Genomic DNA, 22,220 nt, shown 5'->3' on the forward strand with positions numbered 1-22,220 from the left:
GCGAAATCTTGCCCTTTAGACCATCCAACTTGGCCCACAGGAGAAAGTTAAAAAGGTAGACAAAACATAAATTATTGTCTAAATTATCAAATAATACAGTTGCAGATATTTCAGCCCTTCTAAATACACTAATTCAATGAAACTCCACATTATTTTGAGGATCGCAATTTCCACATGTTTTCATCACATGATTGCAGTCATTTTCAATCTCAAATTGTTCAAAGAAATACATTTTCCTGAAATTATTTCACATAATTTCCTCAAAATTCATACTTTATGTATCATTCAATTATATGGTGTGAAAAGTGCAAACTTGGGGATATTAATGTTGAAATTGCTTGTTTTCCAGCCTAAAATCTGCAGTCCACTTAAGATCAAGCTATTTCAAACTACTATTCATTTTGCCCCTGAACTAAAATGACTTTGACACCCCTGCCATAGGGGCTCTAAATAGCTTCTAAATGATAGGTATTATTATGTGTATTTTCTTTGTCACACCTTGAAAACCCAAAAAAATCACCCACCCATCAATTCCCGTAAGGACTCAACCACAGAGCTCTAAATCAGAGGTTGGCAATATTTATCACAGTAGGGGCCAAACATCTGTGATTGTCTGACCCAAGGGCCACATTATCAAAATCCATGTCTGCATTTAGAACAATGACCAATCCGAATATTAAAACAGAGTCAGGACAATTTATTTTATTTATTTATTTATGTTTATGTCATTTAGTTTGACAGGGACAATGCAATTCAATATAGTTCCAAAATAAGTTTGCAGCTGATGTAATGCACATAGTGTGTAACTAGCTAATGCTAATTTACAACTCATGTCCCTGGTTGGGCCTTTCTACACTACAGTGAAATACAGTCAAAACAATAAAACGTACAGATCCACAATACAAAGATTATAAAAACATTCACAATCACAAAGGTTTTGTCTATTTTTGTCGAGATTTTTTTTACTTCTGGTTTTGTATCATTGTTGCTGATCAATAACAGACTGTGTTTTACAGCGTTGTGATGATTGGATGAGTAGAGTTTGTTAGAGCAGTGCTTCCCAAACTGTGTCCAAGGCACCCCAAAGGACAAGTAAAACTCTGAAGGCACACCTATTGTGCAAAATAGCCTTTATAACACGTGTTATCACTCATATCATGAACAATATCTGTGAATGTGCATAATTCTTTACTAATGCCAAATAAAATGTGACAAAGATAATTATATTACTCATGAATTATTTATTAACAAAAAATAAAAAAGGTATAGAGTTTGCCTCTGTATTTTGAAATGAGTGCATACAAAGTAGTAAATTAAAAAATAATTATTTTTGTGTAGTTGTATATTGCGATAAATGTATGGTTGTCACAAAATCCCATGGCACACCCGGACTTTCCTCACGGCACACCAGTGTGCCGCGGCACACTGTTTGGGAACCACTGTGTTCGAAGGGTGATGCAAACTAGCCACACCAGGATCCGTCCTGTCAGGAAATCAGTGTTGCATGTTCTTTTATCTGACGGAAAACACAGACAGCTGAGTCATGTTATGGCAAGCTTCCAGAAATAGATGACTCACAGAAGATGAGCCGTGTAATCACTCTTCCTGTTTTAATTAGGTATCAGGGGCCCTTAGAAAGCCACTGACTATGGACTGGAAGTGGTGTTAAGTTGTAAAAACGTCATGAATTTCATCAGCTCAGTTTAAATGCTACATTAAAATCTGCCCCTTAAACACAAATATCAAACTGTCAGCATGGGTGAAGCAAGAAAGAGCTAATCTAGCTGTGAGCAGTGCTTTCTGCAGTTTTGCTACATCATCCTGACCTCCCTCCAAGGCCAAAGTTGTCAATGTAATATGTTCAATCCTCCTGAGGGGCGGCAACACTGCTTGTTGTGGGTTGGGGTGGAATGTAGTGGTGGGGGTGGGGGGAGTAACCACGATGCCTCTGTGTTTCCTCACTTAAGCATTCATCACAATGTCACCCAAGAGGCTGCGTGTCAGGTCTCTCACTGTGCATTTCCAGGTGTGAGAAAGATCTGATTTTCAGAGGCTCTTAATCAGGAAGTGATCACAACCAGCTATGATTCATGGTGTGGTCTGGTTGTCATAATTTATATGCTGAGCTGCAAAAGCAGCATCTCATATTCCCACTCCTGAGAGCTTTACCTGCTCATGAGGGATCAGGTTCCTTTGCAGAGCAGAGACCTTGTCTTACTTACCAGAGATATCCCAGACCTCGTAGCAGTCCGAGCGCAGGTTGGCGATGGACTTTCTTTCATCTACTCCCTCTCACGTGAAACCAAGCCGTCTGTTTTCTGTGTGGACAGGCAGCCACACCACCGCCCCACCTCTGAGTTGGCAGTGACTCCACATTTGGCTATTAACACTTTGTTTATGTTCACACGTAAGTGCCATGCCGTCTTTCTAGTAAGTCCATAATCCTTAAAGTGAGGCGGAGGCATCAGTATTTAATACCAGTTGTTACTCATGTGGAGCTTGGGTGATATTCTAGTGTCACCATCACAACAATGTACATCCAACCTACAGTATGTGGTTAAAGTTAAACCCAGAATCCTACAGACTTCACCTCACTAAGAAACTAAAAAGATATTTAGCCCATTATGCTTTGGTAAAGGGTACAATTTAGTGAACTTTAATTGCAAGCTCTATCAGTAATTAGAGGTGCCGCCCGTTAACATTGATCATAAATTAGGGTAACCATATTTTGATTTAAAATACTTGGACCAACCTCGACATACTCAAAGTACTCAAGGTTTTCTTGAATCTACCTAGTAACAGCAAAATACAATAGATTAGATCAATAACTTGTTATTGTCTATAAGGTTTAAAAAAATAATGTACACAAGTAAAGACTAGCTACAGAAAAGCAGAACAACAATTATTCATCCAGAAATTGAACTTAGTTTACCTCTTACTTCCTACATTCTAAGTTTCTCTCAGTAGCTCCTTCGTTTTCAAACCCCTCTCTGAACCTCCATGGATCTGTTATCATCCAGGAGGATCTTCCTGCTAAAATATCTTCATTAAATCCATATTTGGTCTTTTTCAATTCGATTGGACTTTAGTCTTTCTCTTCTCTCTGCTACGTGTCTCGTCAAAACAAAGCGGCAACTTTAATGATTCCATCACATGTGCGTAAAATTACCGTAAAGACATGATGCTGGTTGGAATTTCTCTAGAGAGAGCAAATATTAGCATTTAAAAGAACGTGTTCCCAAGAGGCGTTCAGGGTCCCTGGGAAACCCGAGCATTTTAATGAGTTTATAAAAACCTGCCAGACAGTCCGGACAAGACATGAAAATAGGACATACAGTATCTGGGTAAAACCAGACATATGACATGGTCACCCCACAGGCGCTAAGTAACGGCTTCTCAAGATCTAATGCATCGTTGCTGGTTTGTCTGATTAAAAGTATTTGATGTTGAATTCTTCTTCATGTTCAGGAGTTATTAAGTCTTGATTGGGAACAAGAACTGACCTAAATGTTAGGTCACCATTAGATGCTGGTCCTCAGAGTTACTGGTGAATCATCCCATCATTGAACGCCATTTCCAGGGAAGGTTTGTGGAGAATATATCTGTTCAAATATGGTGTAGATGTAATGCTACAGAAGCAGATTAGGGCCAAATTTGATGGAGAAAATAATGTTGCGCAAATCAAGATGAGATGAAAGTCAGAATTTTGAAAATAAACTCAAAATACAATGTTGTGATAAGAGTCTACGATTTGCTAATAAGGTCAAATCTACAGAAGCTGACGAGGGCCAATTCACCATATGACAACAAATGCTGTGTATCGATGAATGTGTTAAACCATACTTCATAGTAAGGTTTAACGACAAAGAGGTTATTTCTCTTTTAGCTCATTAACATAAGGTTGTAATATATTGTCGTATAATGTGAATTGGCTCTATCCGCTTCCATAGATTTGACTTTGTTGGCAAACCTTCGATTTTTATCACAATATTGTATTTTGATTTTATTCTCAAAATTTCAACTTTAATCTCGACATTTTGATTTTTTTTTTCAAAATTGGCTCTAATCCATTTCTATAATAATGCAGCCTTCCAAGCAGTCCACTATATTTCAGGCTATTTACAACATTTAAACTCCATGTCAATTCTTATGAAAAAGCACAGCCCGCATCAGCACCATGTGATGGTATTTTATCATAGTTACTCGCTAAAGTTTTTATTTACAAAAAACATTGGACCTGTATAGCGCTGTTTTTTGCTAACCCAGAATCTATGAGACTGCTCCCCAATAGTTCTTGCCCATGGAATTGAATTGCCCACAGTGCTGTTTTCATACTTTTTTGTCAGAATGATTTATCTTTATCAGCAGATATTTCTCCCCCAATGCCCATCCTCCCCTATACTTGTGTTGCTTAGGTTTGTAGTTTGAAACTGCAGACTGATAAATAACCTTAAGGAAATCTAATAGCGAATATCCTTCCTTAAGTTTGTTTTTATCATAACATCATTGTTATTGCCTAAAACCATGATAGAAACAAAAAGCCATAAACATGCATATTTGAGTTTTGCTCTATTCTTCTGTAGCTGCTGTTGTGAATAGAAAGGACCTTGACCCACTTCAAACAACAAAGTGGTGTCATGGGAAATTAATGAAGGATCATTTAAGATAAAGGAGAGATGAAAGAAATACAACTCAAAGCAAACAATGCTACTATTTCTGTAGTTTTCCACATTTGAAGGCGTCGCCAACAAGTCGTGCACTGATCTTTAAAGTGGAAAAATTCTTATGATGACTAGACTTCAGTGTGAAAAGCTTATTGAGTTTTTCCTTGGAGGCCTCCCCTGTGCATCATTTGGAGCTTGGCTGTAGGCAAGCGCTGCAGAGACTCCAATTACTGACGGTTCCCACTTGGCTGGCTTCTTACTGTGACCAGCAAATTAGAAAGAGAGAAAGAGAAGAAAGAAGAAAGGCATCATTTGAAGAGCAAGACAAAAGTTTCAAGTTGAAAGGCAGTAGTCACCAAAAAACAAAGCAAGAGAAAGCAGAAACATGAGTGTATAAGTGTATTTCTTGTGTGGAGAAAGAGATAGACAGCCCTTTGTTGACTTTGATCTACTTTAAAATATTGTCTTTGATCATTCAACAGTGAGCAGCTAACGGATGACTGCAATGTGTTGACTGAAGTGTATCATGTAAGAAACATGGATATTGCTTCTAAAATATCTGAGAATATTACACCTGGAGTAATAAGTCAAACTGCAGTTCATCATTTCGCTTTGATTCTTTTCATTCTTGTATAAATGCACACTAATGTTATCCTGGAATCCATCCTAATCTCCTTGTATTATTCAATGTTTAGAGAAACACTTTTTTGATAACACAAGCATGTTTATTGACTGTATTGAGGAAGACCGTGGCTCAGTGGTAGAGTGGGTCATCCAATAACTGAAGGGTTTGGGGTTCAAATCCCGCTGTAGCCAAGTCATTGTCCTTGTGTCTTTGGGCAAGGCACTTTACCCACATTGCCTAGTATGAATGTGGTGAGTGAGTGTTGGTGGTGGTCAGAGGGACCGATGGCGCACCATGGCAGCCTCGCCTCTGTCAGTCTGCCTCAGGGCAGCTGTGGCTACAATTGTAGCTTACCATCACTGTGTGTTGAGTGAAAGAATAACGCACATCAATGAGTGTCTATGATAAAGCGCTATATAAAATCCAATGCATTATTATTATTATCTGTGGCACTAGCTAAGGGTCCCATGCACAACAAGAATATCTTAGCATTTCTATTATGTTGCAGTTTGATTGACCAATCCATTTCCTTTACTGATGTTCAACCAGCAAATAGCCATCAGCCCTCACCCACATGGACTGTGGTTATATTCATTTTTATTTTGTCACATTGTATTAACCTATTTTTTGGAGCAACTATTCCCAATCTCTTGTTCCCCATGTACCCCCTTTGCATTTTTGTCAAATTATGTGTACCCCCTCTTCATATCAAAAGTACCCTTTCCATAAGTTCATATGCTTTTTCATTTGTGGAACAGCGATCCCTCCTAAAACCCTAACTGTGTTCCAAACATCTGTTCCCTCAGGCTTAATCTCCAAATTCAAAATGATGAGTGGAATTTAAAGTTAATTAAAAAGACCAAAGCAACTTTTGTGATTAGTTGAATAGTAAGTAAATATGGTCCCCTTTGTAAAAAGGCCGATAATTATTGTCTCCTATTGTCATAAGTGTGATAAAATGCCTCCGCGGCATAAAAAAATCCTGTTACTGTTAGTTTGTGGGAAGTTTTGTCTAAAAAATAAGTAGGAACATTTCCCGATTATTTTTATATCAATTGTTACATTTTTCCGAGTATGCGCTCCTGTACCCCCAGGGTTACACGTACTCCTGTTTGGGAACCATTGCTTAAGGCTATACAAAAGGTTGGTAGTCCCTAGTTTTTGGGCCTCATGCAGTTTTCACTCCACTGTAGTTTGGTAGGAATCTGCATGTGTAAAAAAAGATTGTTCTCATTTGAAGGTTGTGACCCTTTGCTTTAACAATAAAGTTAGATAAACCAGTAACATGTTTGTTTTGATTCAGGACGCACTAAAATCAAGCAGTTTTTATATCTTACAGTAGAACCAAAATGAATTTGTGTGGACAGCACACACATTTGGTATCTGTGGTATCCTTTGCATAAAAATAAAAAATATATGATAAATTAGATATTAAGAGTGTACAGTACATTACCTACACGAGGTCATTGTATAGTGAGATAACTTTCTTTGTGTGCAGAACATGATGTGGAGGAGGGCCGAAAATGATCAATTTATCTATATAAAAGCAGATCATTTGTTTGCAGCATGCAGACACCAAGAGCTTGTGAAGCTTTAAAGTGCTGAAAACGAGGATGATTAAATATCTGGAGGTCTGCAGTTTTGTTGATCAGGAGCAGCTGCCTGTGGTAAACGATAGCAAAGCACTGTCACTTTTTCTTTTTTTTTGTCACCGAGCACTTACACTGTGATCCCAGATACAAAGCTTATACTTCCACTCTTCTCCCATTTGGTCATAATATCACATTTCCAAAGACAGGAGCTTGTACACTTGGGAACTGATGTGAAAAGTAGTGGATATACCGTGTTTGGACACCGAAGTAAGATTACTGGTTGTACACACACGTTAAAAGTGAGTATGTCCCGGGATGCAGAGAGGCAGATGAGAGTATGCAATTCCACATGTGCCTTAAGACACAGGAGAGACAGCTGTTTCACTCATCTGCATTTCTCAACAATTTCAATCCCAGGGGACAGATTATTTCTGCTGCTTTGTGACTGATGTGTGCCGGAAAACAACCGTTTAAAAATGAACAAGTGGATTTTGTAGCAGCTCCAGGCCTCCATGTCTAATTTAGCATGAAAAACACTACATTGTGAGTAGGAATGTAACACCAGCCCAAAGATGTTAATCATTAGTGCCTTTATCCAAGCAGGGAAGGCAACAATAGTTTACATGAATTTCCAAAAAGACTTTTAGAGCAAAAAAAAGTCAAATTTGAATTGCAACATCTTTTTTTTTTTTTTTTTGATAAATCCTAATTGTTAAACACGGCTTTTCTCTAACACATTAATAACTTTTTTTTTTTTAAATCCAGTAGCTGTGTATGTGCTTTACCGTTCATAGATATGTTATTGAATCTGTAGCTGTTCTAAAATAGACACAAAACTACAGATTATATTTTTTGATATTCCAATTACATTAATATGCATGTTTAATACAATAGGAAGTAAACCAGAGAAGAAGATGAAAATCCATCCACTGTCAAGGAGAATTGTACAAACTTTAGACAGAACGAGATGGCATTAGTCATTTTTTATGAATTGTTAAAAGCAAGTTTTCTTTCAAAGATATGAAAATACCAAAGTAAATGCAAGCAGTGACTCAGCTCTTTGTGGGAAGAATGACGTACTTTAACTTCGTCACTCAGAATAGTGTTTTGCTCACCATTTCACATCCCTACTTTCCACTAAGGAAGCTGTAGTTTTTCACTCCCACATTGCCTGTTGGTGACACTTGGATGAATCTTTTTTCAAATTGTTGTTAATGTTTCACTTTCACTGAATGAAACTATTCAGAGGGAAAAAGTTTGACTTTTTAGTAGGGATGCAACGATATCAAATAGCGTCAGAAAAAACTACACTCGTGGGAGTACTTCTAGTTCTCTTTGGTACGGTAACATGGCACGGTACGGTATCACCGCAAAACTTTTGAAACTCAAAATCGCCGACATTTTCTCTCATGTTTGGCAACATGAAAAAGTGGCCCAGCGATTGGTTCAGAGCGGCAGCTCCGGGCCAATAGCGATAGCTTGCCTCGACATGCTCTGAACATGTTTCTGTGAGTCAGGGCAGCAGTGAGTCACAAGGTGCTGTGTTTGAAGAAGAGTTTGATGCTGTAAATGGCATTGACGTGTTAATAGCTAGATACCGATGCCTTTTAGTGCCGTTTCGGGGCCCCTCCCAATACTAGTATTGGTATCGGCACAACAATACTTTTTAGATTTAAATTTTAAAATTTGACGTTAAGGTAAAGTCTATTGATGAAGATGACGACACCTCAATATGTGTGTCTTTAAACCTCTTTCCTGGATCCGCAGCATTTGAGAGACTAAAGTGAGGGGACAGCAAAGGTATTGCAGGTGAGTTCAGTGACCTGTTACTACACTGTCCTATTGGCTCCTCAAGCTTGGCCAACTCACAGCCATCACAACAGGCCTGTCTGTGTGTGTGCGTGTGTGTGTGGTGACACATGACCCCCTCAAACAACCATTGATTAATGGCCTGAACAGGCAGGCTCCTCAAGAAGGATATAGTTGGATAATGAGGACTTCCAGCAGCCACGGTGCACTTATTCGTCTGCCTCTCCGGATCCACGCTCTCTTGCAGCTGGAGCTTCCAGATGTGGTGCCACCTGTTGAAAATAGGACACCGACTTCCTGCAACAGGCGCAAAGAAGATCCCTCCAAAAAAAACACTCTGGATTCATGTATTGTGAACAGACTTTTAACTCAAGGACACCATTGGTGGTCTGAAAAGGACTGGTTTTCGGGGGATTTGGGGCCCTCCCTGCAGGCGTGACAGTTTACACAGAGAGCTAAGACATGTAAGACACTGCAGGATCTCCAGTCAAGGTCCAGAAAAAAATGAAAAATGGAGAGTGCCTCTGGGGTGCTTTGACATTTTGCAATGTTAGTGATGCTGAAAAGGTTCAAACACCGACTGAGAAGTGAAGGTGGCAGCTATGAATGTAAGTCAGCTGCATGAGAGGACATGGTATACCGACTTAAACCTTTCAGAGGTGTTAATATATACATCCCAGGGACCAAAGGAAACTGGTTGAAGAGGGATTTGACATCTTTGAGTGTAGTCAGAAGTGTTTTTGTTTATTTAGGCTGTTGGAGTAAGATTCACTTGGCTGTGATAGAGGTGAGTATGAAAACTTGAAAAAAAAGAAGAAGAAAAAAAAAAAATAATCACAGTTATGAGTAAGTTTTCATAAGAAGGTTGAGTGGGTGGCTTTTAGAAAACCCTTCGACTCATCATGTGAGTCACTGCACTAGTAGTGCATGAAATGTCTTATTTCCTGATCAGAAACCTTTAAAGGGTAGCCTGGCAATAGTAGAAATACATGCACATAAAAAGTATTTCATGTTTTAACAATAAACAAAATATGTAGACATTTATTATTATAAACTTTTGCAGATTTAAGATCTTAAAATATAATTCATCGAGAGCGGCCATGTTGGGCCGGATCTGAAGAGAAGTCAGTGAGTCCAGTGTAGTGTTTACATTGGCTCCTGACTGATTTGTGTAGGGCTTTTTGTATCTTATATATTTATATGTATTTTTATATACAGTATGTTCATATATATATTATATTTATGTTTTTTATGTAAACTATGGCCAACACAAGGTTGTGTGTGAAAGCTACTTTGCACCCGGCGATGACTGTGTCTGCCAGTTGGCGACTTGTTTTCTACTCCTTGCTGCTCTACAAAGAGCTTTAAAGAAAGTTACCTGACGATATCCTGATGTTTATCTTTCAAGCATCATCAAAAGATCATAATACTAGATCTAATAATGATTTTCTTATAGAGCTTATATTTAAGGTACCCATTAGCTTTGCTTTAAATGGTCAACTCATTAAAACCTCAACTGTTTATGTGAGTTGTTTTGTATTCAAGATCACCGCTGTAATTCTATGTTTAGATATTCTTGCTCTGGCTTTCTCCCCAATATCCCCGGAATCTCCCTTGAAAGCTTTGTGTTGTAACCATTTAATGGATTGGTGTCTCTGGTGTACCAGGCCCTGCCCCCTGAGAACACCAGAACACAGGTCAGGATGTTTAAAATAGAGGAAAAGATGGATGGGATGTTTATCCTGTTGATTTTTAACATTTGTTGCTATGCTGTTTAAGCGTCACATCATTTCCAGAATAGTGTGCTAGTGCTACCTGAGCCTCCTTTTTATGCCTCATTTCTGATGAATGGAGGCATAGTATTCAGCTTGGCGGTTTGGAGCTCTGATTGTCTTGTTTTCTTACATCAGGAGTGATCAGAGACCATTGAATTTAAACAAACACTTTTTTTGAAAAAGGGTCAGAGCTATCGGTCACTGTTTTTTTTTTTTGTTGAGTCAAACCTTTCAGCTAAACTCATACTTTGCTTAACAGTGAACAGACGCCATTTGTGGCATCCCAGGTCTTAATGATGAAAATGTCTGACTGGTTTATCAGATGTTCCTTTCTTCATGTGTCTATTAACCCTTCTATTATCATTGGGGTCAATTTAACCTCATTTAATCTTTATCATTCAAAAAATTATAGTGGACTTTTAATTTTTTGCTTCATATTTCATGATTTTTCCTAATTTTATGGGTACAAATAATCAAGCTTAAAATGATCATGACATTTTTTCATTGTGCTGAACACATATTGCACGCAATGGTGATGCTCTGGATTTAAATTAGATTAATTAAAATGTTTGGCCTGATGGCGGTGCTAGAGAACAGGTCAAGGTTTCATTATCAAGGGGTTATTTATATATTAATCAAATAAACAAAGTACCAGACACAAAAACAACAAATTTCTGATAAGCACTGTCTAGAGGCAAATATCCCTGGGGTCAGATTTTTGTTCATAACATTTGAGGATAATTCAATTTAACTTTATTTGTATAGCACAAATTACAACAAAGTCATCTCAATGAACTTATCAATATATAAACTTCATAATAAGAAAGAAAAAACCCAACAAGATCCACACGAACAAGCATTTAGCGACAGTGGGAAGAAACAACTCCCTTTTAACAGGAAGAAATCTCCAGCAGAACCAGGTTCAGAGGTAGCAGCCATCTGCCTCGACTGGTTGGGGTTAGTGGACAGAAGGACCAACAGAACAGGATAGAGAGATAGAACATCAGTGTCCTAGACTAGTTGAGCCGTGAACCACAGATCAGGAACTGCCATCATTAGCATCACGACACCTGAAACAGAGCAGAGAGAGAAGGGCGAGGAGAAGGCACTGACTGCAGAAAAACATGATACAGTATTATCAAGTCAGCCTGCCTTGGCTTTGGGCCTCACTCCCAGTGGCCTAGTCAATACTTATTTGACAATTGTAAAGGTGGTAAATCATAGGAGGGTTAAGAAACAAATACAGCTAAATTGATTCACAGTTTGATGCTTGGTAAATATTTTTCTCAACTGTACATTTGCAGCCTATGAAGCACATAAGTGTACTAAAATGACCAACAACTTGCTCTCATAAGTCTTTTTTCCCCTTGCATAGTGATATTTCAGGCCATATAAAGATGACTTTAATTAGTATTCCTTATACATCATTCCTTCATCTGAAGCGAAGCAGACAGCATTGACAGGAGTGCAGCCACAGGACATCAAAAAAGAACAAACACCTGCTTTCACCTTCCATCTCTCTCTCACATAACCAACACAAACACACAAGGTCAAACAGGCGACGCAGCACTTCACATTTCTGCTTGCCTTTTTGCCAAGATCAAAATACTCCCTGCCACCCAGATAAGAGGTGTGCTTTTGGACAGAAGAGGAGAAGGTCTGAGGGTCTGGGGTCTCATATTAAAATGGACCCATGCTGCTGCTGCTGCTCAGACTTTTAACAAGAAGAGTAAAGCTGCTTTTAAGAAGTTTCTTCAATCCGCTATAAAGAAAATCTGACAGTAAAGTCAGTTAAGCTTCGGACACTTTTAAAACCTTTAATCACAATAATTCCAACTCACAGATTAATTATGATTAAAGTAATTGAAGTATAAACATTTTGAATGTATTATTTTGTAACCACTGAAAATTCATCTACTTCATTTCCTTCTGAATTAGCATTAAAACTTCATGTAATCTTTTTTAATCCTCAATGTTTTACCATTTCCAACTGTTTCCTAATGATTAATCCCAAAACTGATTGATCCCCCTAAAGCAGTAATTTTCTAATTGTTTAAATCCTGACAGGGAATAAGAAGGCCTCCAACATGCTGATCCAGGTCCTTAAGAGCTCACATCGGGAGTGGCTTAGTGGCGACTAGTCCTATTGTGCTAAATCCAAAACAACACCCAAACCTCTTCTGATATCCTTCAGCAAGCAGAGTCATTGTAAAATGTGACCGTATGTTAGGCTAATGAGGCTCAGCTGTCCAGTCAGTTTCACTCATGTATGTCTTCTAATCTGGTGTCGACTCTGTGAGGATAAGGGAGGGGAATTTCTGAGGCGATACAAACAGACATAAAGCAGAGTGCAGAGGCCTGGTCCAGAATGTCAGTGTTCAGGGTTGGGAGATGGTGTTATTCTGAGCCATCTGTTTCTCAGGCGGCGGTCCAGCAGCGCTATGTTGAACACACAGGCGTCAGGGAGGAGCACAGAGTGGCTCACAACGCCACATGACTGGCACAGCTATCTCCCAAGCCCGCTTGTAGAGGTGAAATGGGTTTTTTAGTTTTCGTACGTATATAGATAAAAGGAAGATTTCATCACTCAGACTCTCCATCTGTCATGTCTGTGGCATTATCTCCAGTCAAAAATAAAAAAGGACTGTTCAGAATTGGCTCCTCATTGCTCAGCTATATATGGGGCGTCGATTGTAAAGTTGCGCATGCTCAAATAAACAGCAACTTTTTGGAACATTTAGCAACAAACCAGATTTAAAAAACATATGTGAATTTTTTAGGTTACTTTTGACCAGATTTACAGTAAAAATTGTGTAATTTGTGGTATTTTTTTCTTGTAAAATTGTTGAATCTATGTGTCAAATCTAAATGTTAAAATTTACATCTAAATCTAAATGTTACATTTAAATCTAAATGTTAAATATTACATCTAAACATAAATGTTAAATCTAAATGTTAAAGATTACATCTGAATTTAAATGTTACATTTAAATATAAATGTTACATTTAAATATAAATATTAAATCTAAATCCTAAATGTTAAATCTAAAATGTTAATTTAAACGTCAAATCTAAATCCTTAATGTTAAATCGAAATCTTAAATGTTAAATCGAAATGTTACGCGTGAAACTAAATATTTTGCTAATTTGCAAATTCACCAAAAGTACCAAAATAAAAGCAAAATAAGTAACCTAAAAAACACGTGGTTTGTTGCTAAATGTTGCAAAAAAAAGTTGTTTAATTTAGCTTGTGCAACTTTACAATCAGCTTCCCATAAGCTATAGAGTTACCAAACGCCGATGGCAACGGCACACTTACTATTATTGTATTGGATTGATTTCTTTCTGTATTTCAGCTTAGGGGGAGAATCGGTGGGAATTTCCCAGCGAAATACTTGCATTTCATATCATCAAAATACCCAGGATGATGAGTTGCATCATTTGGTGACACTTCAAACAATGTAAATGGCGTATCATCTTCTGTTTTGATATGTTACCCAAACAACAAGGGAATGTTATAAGAGCAGTACTGGTCTCAACACTCACTCTTTTATGAGAAGACCCCACAAAAGCCCGAATCACTCTTCCTCTCTGTCTCTGCTGTCACCCTCAGGAGAAGTGAGTATGCTGTAAATCAGCCTAGCAGCAGTGTATTTTTTAAAAGTCAGCCTGCCCATAACCGCCGTCGTTTATTGGTCCTTTCCCTTCGTGCAGGCTGCAAAATAATGTAGCCTTAAATGCTGAAGTGTTTGCTCATAGCCATGAATCAACGTTGGGATGAATGGAGATGCATACAGAAAGACTGCACAAAGTTCACTAAAGAAACTCCAATCCAACCTTTGTCCACTGTCTGAACCTTGAAGAATTCATCAGCACTTTAAGTATGAAAAGTAGAGGCTTTGTTGTATTTGTCGAGGCAGCAAAGTTAGATAAATACATTGAAATGGATGAATGTAAGCCTAATGTTAGTCAGGTATGAACCCAGCACATCACTCAGATCTATGGACACAGGTCAGATAATGGAGCCCAGAGTTCACAGTAAACATGGTGACAATGCTTTTAGTTGTAGTACAGCAGAGCTTAAGTCAGCATTCAATGTGAACATTTTTAAATCCAAGTTAAACGCATTATTTTTCTCTACTGCGTATGACTGAGAGGGAGATTTTAAATCATGTTATTGTTGATCTAATGCTTTTACTGCTGATTTTAAATGGTTTCACTGTTGATTTTAAAGTTTGTATTGATTTTTAAACTGTTGAATGTTTTCTGTTGAACTTTTTGATCATGTTATATGAAATGCGCTACACAAATACATATGAATTGCCTTCCCTAATGGATAATGAAAATCTTTGTTTGAGGGCTCATTGGAAATGTTAGGAGAGAAAAACAGGATAAGGTTTAGTTTACATCAAAAAGTGTAATGTAAAAATAAAATACAATAAAATAAAATAAAGCACAATAAAAAAAAAAAAATGATTTAAAAAAACCAAAACAAAAATTACATTTCATCTTGGTACAGTTACCTTGTGTATGCTCACTATCTCACTCACTCACTCACTCACAAAAGCAGAGACCAATTAATCCATGAAACAGACTTACAGAGCACCAAACAGGGAAATCCTTCAAAATAATGATAATTATGTGTAAGGTTACCTGGATGGTATATAATATTTTATAGCAAATAGTATTCGAACAAAATATAATTAGTCTTTATTTCTAAAATAATTTAAACACTATATGTTATCAGTAATTCAGTAATTTGTCGGTGTCTGAGACAGAAAGATTAAACTCAGCCTTACTTTGAGCTTTGATGCACGTTAAGTCATGTTCTTCCAATGCACTACGACCAAGACACAACATATTATGTCACTTGAAATCCAAAATATTTCTATAGCTAGCTTTGGAGTTCTTTTGTCCCTGTCGTGCTGTTTGGATAGAGATTCAAATATGAAGCATACTCAGAAAAGTAACAATTTACAAGTGCGTGCACGTTGGCATGCATTGGTCTGCACAATTCCTAAATCAGTCTGTTCATATAAGCTCCAGAGAGTGGAGAGCTGGATTATTTCCCCCCAATGGCCCATGTTTAAAGGAAAAGGTGTTGACTGACAGCTGAGCTCGCGGACCCGACTCAGCCAGGGTTCAACACGGATGCCGGGCTAATGAGGTCGGCTACAGGGATTATAATCAGGCAGGGAATATTAGCATTCTCATGTGTCAGTCAAGACGGGAAAACCTCCCAGGACTGTGGTGTCAGAGCGAGACTTCCAGCTTCCGATAGGTTCATATTTACCATGAAACAACACATAGTTGTGTCGCTAAGTCCCTTGGGGGACTTTAAGGCTTTTGAGGCCCTTGACATTTAAAGGTGGGATGAGTTATTGTGGGATTTTTCACTCTTAGTCCAATTCCAAGGCATTGGTGGACATTAAAATAAATCCAAAACATACAAATGATGTTGGCTGTTGGCTTTTTGGCATTAGAATTAAAAAGTATTTAACCCCACAATAATCATTCAGCAATTGTTGGGCTCCGAGCTGCAGCTGTGCTGACATGTTTTAGTTTTAACCCTCTCTAACCTCATTGCGCTCACCTTTCTCTGCCCATTCAGGCTGTTTTAAAGAGTGAAACAGAGATGGAAAGAAAAACATCTACAAAAAAGACTCACTCAATGTGACATATGGAAGCCATCACAGGCCTGAACTCCCATCTGTGGCTGAAGTCATGGCCGGCTGGCACCTACTTGCCACTGCACAGCACAGGGAGGGAATAATCCAGGACAGGGGATCTGAGGAATTGTGATTAGAGTCGAGGAACCAACCCCAAAGGAGGAGATTTGGAAGCTTAAAGGAGCAGTAGTGGACGTCTGCGTGTGGATGGAGTTATTGTGAGGTGCTGAGTTGTGCTGGCGTGTGCAGATAACAGGTGCCCTGCTGCCCTGAGGCCTTCAGATGACTACCGTTGGACTTAGTTTCCTCACATTTCTGCCTACAAAAAAACACTTTAGAGCAGTTTTGTTTCTATTCCAAGAGGCTGTTTGCATATCAAAATGTCTATATGGAGGACTACGGGAACATTAGTCCATAGAGGCGGTGTAATCATGTTCTGCCTGATCATTCCTGTCAGCCATGCAACTGGTAAAAATGTTAATCCTTCTAAACATTGCTGCAGACTGTCCATTATACCCTTTTAGAGGGAAAACATTGGCCAAAAAAATATTAAACCCAGCCACAAAGGAAAAAAAGGAGTTATTTGAGGAATCAATTGTAAAGTCACATTACACTCACCTTAAAATATTCAACTCTTCCCCACCCCTTCCATTGTCCTACCCTGATTCCATCTCCCTTGTTCCCTTCCCCCTCTCCTAAGTGTAACACTGCCCTCTCTTTTTATATTGTCCCTTTAATAAACTTTTTCTCACCCTTCTTGAGGGATGGTCACAATTATTGCAATAAAATGAACTCATTTATTTAACTGCAGTAATGAAACATGCATTTCTGTCGTGAAATGATTGCACTTCTTGTAGCGTTGACCTTTGACAGCATGTGCAGACAAAGTGGAAAAAATGAAACCAATAATATCGAAGAAATAAATGATAGATATTAGTCCCAACAGGATCTTCACAAGATTTGTGACAAATTTCTATTTAATTAAGGGAAATATGTCATAATTTCAGGAAAATTAAAGGGTTATTTAATTTAGCTAATATACAAAATTACCAAAAGTACCAATATAAAAGCTCATTGAAGCTGGTCAAAAGTGACCAAAAAATTCACATACGTTTTTTTAAACATATGTGCTAAATGTTGCAAAAAAGGCCTTCAGACGACTACAGTTGGACTGTTTCCTCAAATTTCTGCCTAAAACAAAAAAAAAGACTTTAGATCAGGTTTCTATTCCAAGAGACTGTTTGCATATCAAAATGTCTATACTGTAAATGTGTATGCTGGGGAATATGGAGAACGACAGCAACATTAGTCCATAGAGGCTGTGTAATCATGTTCTGCCTGATCATTCCTGTCAGCCATGCAGATGGTAAAAATTTTAATCCTTCTAAACATTGCTGCAGACTGTCTACTATACCCTTGTAGAGGGATAACATTGGCCAAGAAAATTTTTAGCCCAGCCACAAAGAAAAAAAAGGAGTTATTTGAGGAATCAACTGTAACATCACATTTCACTCCTATTTCCGCATAAGCCTGATAAATAATTCTGTGTAAAATCGCCGCCGTAGACGCACGTAGCGCTCTATATAAACATAGACCCCCTCCCCGTAACCTGACGTGGGCCTCCCAAAAATCCCGACTACAGCGCTGTGATTGGTTCGCTCCAAACCTCAGCCCTGTTCACTGCATTTTCCAGTCAACACCACCATGTTTCAACTTTTTGCAGAGCGATACGAGAGTTGTTTCTACAGTTGATTGAGTCAAAGAAAGATCTGAGATGGACTAAAAGTGCCAGAGTTTTATTATTTCCTTGTCATGGCTGCAGTGCATGTGTCAGGTGTGTGTTTACTGTTATTATCACTACTACTGCCTTGTGTCTGTACCTACAGTGTGTGTGTGTGTGTTTCATTAACAGTAACAATGACCAACATGCTGTGGAGGAGCCAAAAGAGCAGACATGATGTTATGATTAAAGCGATCTTTACAGCACTGTCCTGCTCCCTACTCTCCGTTACCTCACTGCTCTCTCTCCGCTCTAGGTGTCCTCACCCCCGGCGTGAATGTTGACTGGAGCAGTCGACAGTGCGCTTGATACACTTTTATACTTTGTTTACCTGTTGCCTATATTTATATTAGTATTAGTAATAAAGTGCACTTTTTGAAACCGTTTTAATGTTTGTGTACAACAAACCACACATGGTTAGGTACAGTAGGTAAGTAATAATCCAGAAAATAAATTATTTTAAGATGCTTAATAAACATGAAACATTGTTTTCTGTGACCGGAAGATAAACAAGGGATTTTTAACGCTCATTTGTAACAACACACAGCCACAACCTAGCGTCATGGCGGCCAATCGCATAGCGATGCGTTCCGTCGATGCAAAAGTATAGTTGGTCAACCTCTACATCACGTTGGCGGCGTAGGTCCTAGCGCAGCAGCATATACCAGGCTTCATCCGTTCTCGGGTGTCAGGGGAAGCATCCCTAGCAGGGAGGCCCAGACTTCCTTTTTTCAGCTCTTCTGGGGGGATCCGGAGGCGTTCCCAGGCCATCCGAGAGACATAGTCCCTCGAGGTCCTCCTCGAGGTCTCCTTCCAGAGGGATGTACCCTGGCATCCGGGGAGCATCCTAATTAGTTGCCCAAGCCTCATCTGGCTCTATTCAATGCAGAGCAGCAGTGGCTCTACTCTGAGCCCCTCCCGGATGACTGAGCTTCTCACCCAATTTCTAAGGGCGAGCCCTGCCACGTTACGGAGGAAACTCATTTTGGCTGCTTGTACCCGTAATCTTGTTCTTTCGGTCATGACCCAAAGCTCATGACCTTATGTGAGGGTCGGAACGTAGATCGACTGGTAAATCTCTTCACCATCAGTGAATCACTCCACATCAATGAAATAAATCTATTTATTTAATTGCAATTATAAAACATGCATTGCTGTTGTTAAAAGATTGCACTTGTGTTGACCTTAGACAACATGTGCAGACAAGGTAGAAAAAGAAAAGAAGAAAGATAAGTAATTAGAGGAATCCAATCATTGAGCGTCTATGATGTTCTGAACACGAGCACATCCATGAACTTGTGACTCATACGACGAAAGGAAGTTGTTTTAAACGCTTTAGCACCTGTATACCACCAGTACTTCTTACTTCTATGGTGGTACAGCAGACATCCTTTTTCTCATTAAGTTTAACCAGTGTATGTGTGTGTGTGTTTCCCGCTGTACAGTCACAGACATGCAATTGATTTATTTTTGTTTGAAGTCAAAAGCAGCTTTTTGGCAGATGTAACAAACTAAAATAAAGCTAAATTTAAGACATAATGGGAGTAGGAAATTGGCTTCTCTTCTTAATTTAAGGTGTTTGCATTGCTGAATTGGCCCAGAGGAATGAATTAAATGTGTGTTATTCCACGTCTCCGTGCTGGATGGGGATCTAATTTACGAGTCTCCTGACCGTTCAAGCTTCATATTGTGGTTCACTGCCAATGCAATCAGAAACGTCAGTGATGTTTGCTTCCTGTGGTTCTGCTACATTTTGTTCCTCTCCATATAGTGGCAGCAAGTCCAAACAATCAATCATTAGTGGATGTGAAATTCAGGCAGTAGATGATATTTAATCCCAGAACTATAACTCTGAAGAATTACATTTCACATATTGAACATCTTTTTAACATCTTAGATTAACCGACAATGTAAAATGTTTATTTTAAAGCAGTAAATATTTTATCACCCCATTAAAGAGTGCTGATGGCTCTCATTGAGCTGCTTTCAATCTGCCCTTAGGCATTTTCATTAATGCATTTGCAACACACTGAAATTCATTTTAATTTTATCCTAATAGGGAATTCCCTCCAAAAAAAAAAATCAACTCTCTAAAGCTGATCACGTTGCGTTAGTCATGCAATTTGAATGTTAAGCAACAGGACAAATGCAACATGTGATCTTGTATGACATAGTGGTCAGGTCTCTGGGGTCCTCTGCCGTGCACGGCCTCAGCCCACACAGGGCAGGACCCCTCAGATATAACACCTCACAGACATGAACACATGGGTTTTATTAGTGGGGGGAGCTCAAGTGGCTGCATGCAGACAAAGAGTCCTGGCCTTTGTCCCGGAGAGAAGAAAAGTGGTAACTTTCTGCCTGTTTTCTTTTTTCCTTTTCTCTACCTGCATTTCATCACCCTCGCTGCCGCTCGTCCATCTTCAGGGCCCTGGTGGGGACCAGGGGGAACCGTTCAAGCTTGACTAATATGCGACAGGCAGACCTGCAGGGCGACAATGGGGGGGAGCACTGTTATCTGGGCCATACCCTGTTTGTTGTTGATGCTTTAGCTCAGCTTATTACTTGTTTCTTTCTTGCGTATCTGCTCCAGTGATTTATTTAAATTAACAGAGTAGCTGCCCGACCTCACTGTTTATCTTTGAGGCCATCTCCCTGAGAAATGGGAGTCCTGGCATCACTGGACTGGGCATCGATAATCAAGCTCAGTGATTGTCATCCAGAAGTTTCTCTGCAGGAAATTATTTTGTTTATCTCACAGTTAATTCTCGTCCATATTTATTTTGTGCTGTTGCAGCAAATGAAACCACAACCTTGACTGGGGAGGGAAGCGTGACAGTGCTACAAGCAGCTGGAGGTGACACAGCATGCTGGGATACAGAATAATGGAGTCATCCATCAACAAGGCCCATTAAAACACCTAGACAAACCAGCTGAGACACTGGTCAGTGGCCATGGTGACAGTCTGAAGGTGTATGACTGTCCTGCCTTTTTTTTTAATTATTATTATTTATTTTTATTATCATTCCAGCAGAAAATCAGTGTCATATAATAAGATAGACCATTGTTCATCCCACAGTGGGGACATTCGGTAATTAGACTGTTGGTTTGTTTGAGCAAATCCTTGTTTTACAAATTGTTCAGCCACTAATAAAAAAGCCGAGGTTTCAGTTTTGGGCTTTGTTTTTATGGACGTTTTGCATTTTATAGTAAAATTTCTCATCACATTCGCCATAGGAGGTCATATTTTTTTATCTGTTTGTTTGACTGTTAGCAAGTTTACGTCAAAAGTACAGTTTTTAACAATATCATAAACCTTACAACAAGGGAAACTCCATTCAATGTTGGAGTGGATCCGGATCAATATACTGATCCTGGATCAGTTTCCAAAATCAAAATAACCCCATCACTCATCATTGGCTAAAAAAATAATAATAAAAAAATGATATCTCTGATCATTATTGACCGATCTTCATGAAATTTGACTGAGTTATGATGGGTTGGTTTTTCAGGTAATCCACCAAGTTTCATCCAGATTGGACTCAGATTGCACATTTTATCCTACGGAGCAGTTTGATCTCACAGAGGCTGCAGTATATAGGTGAAAAAACAATATATTTCAACATTATTGTGCCCTAATTTGCATTTCCAGGTATAAATGATTATAAAGTATGAAAGGCACCAACAATATCTAAGTATAAAGAGACTGGTCGTAGTCCCTGCGGGATCTTTACTCAAATCATTTCCTTAAATTTGGGGATTTTTTTTTTTTTAATAACTTGTATTGATCAGGATTTTGGAAAATTTTGAGATTGAAAATTACTGCAGGCATGTGAAAAAGTATATTGTGGAGTTTTTTTTTTTTTTTTTTGCATTTACACAATGATTCATGTTTTCTCTGCAGTTTTACTTTCTCCTTCAGGCCAAATTGGAAACTCCAAAGGGCCAGATTTGATCCCCGGGCCAATAAATTTGACACATGTGACCTACCTGTATCCTTATTAATGGGGATATCATTTACCTACAAGCCTTTAAAATGTGAACGATAATGGTATCATGAGTATCACTGATCCTGATATACCTGCCAATATCTGGCGAAGAGGATATTTGGTGCTTGGTAGAGATTTGTTCTCTCTGAGTGCTCTTGTTTTGAATGTTTTAGAGCAGACATAGGCAAGCGGTGGCCCGGGGGCCAACAAAATTCTAATTATTGGAGTTGGAAGTTATAGGAAGCTTTTTTCCCACGTTATTTAATCGTGATTAAATAACAACAGAAACCTGTTAGCTTCTTTTTGATATTTCACTGAGC

General features: G+C 38.7%; 1 long non-coding RNA gene across 1 annotated transcript in view; it reads left to right on the forward strand.

The window, feature by feature from the left end:
• LOC114470585 (uncharacterized) overlaps positions 1–22,220 on the forward strand; it is a 37,217-nt gene that overhangs the window by 13,543 nt on the left and 1,454 nt on the right. Inside the window, exon 2 of the long non-coding RNA XR_003674891.1 lies at positions 20,709–20,855. This is a non-coding gene — a long non-coding RNA (uncharacterized LOC114470585). The remainder of the gene's footprint in view (positions 1–20,708; positions 20,856–22,220) is intronic.

This window comes from Gouania willdenowi, chromosome 10 (genome assembly GCF_900634775.1).
Source record: "Gouania willdenowi chromosome 10, fGouWil2.1, whole genome shotgun sequence".
Taxonomy (NCBI): Eukaryota; Metazoa; Chordata; class Actinopteri; order Blenniiformes; family Gobiesocidae; genus Gouania; species Gouania willdenowi.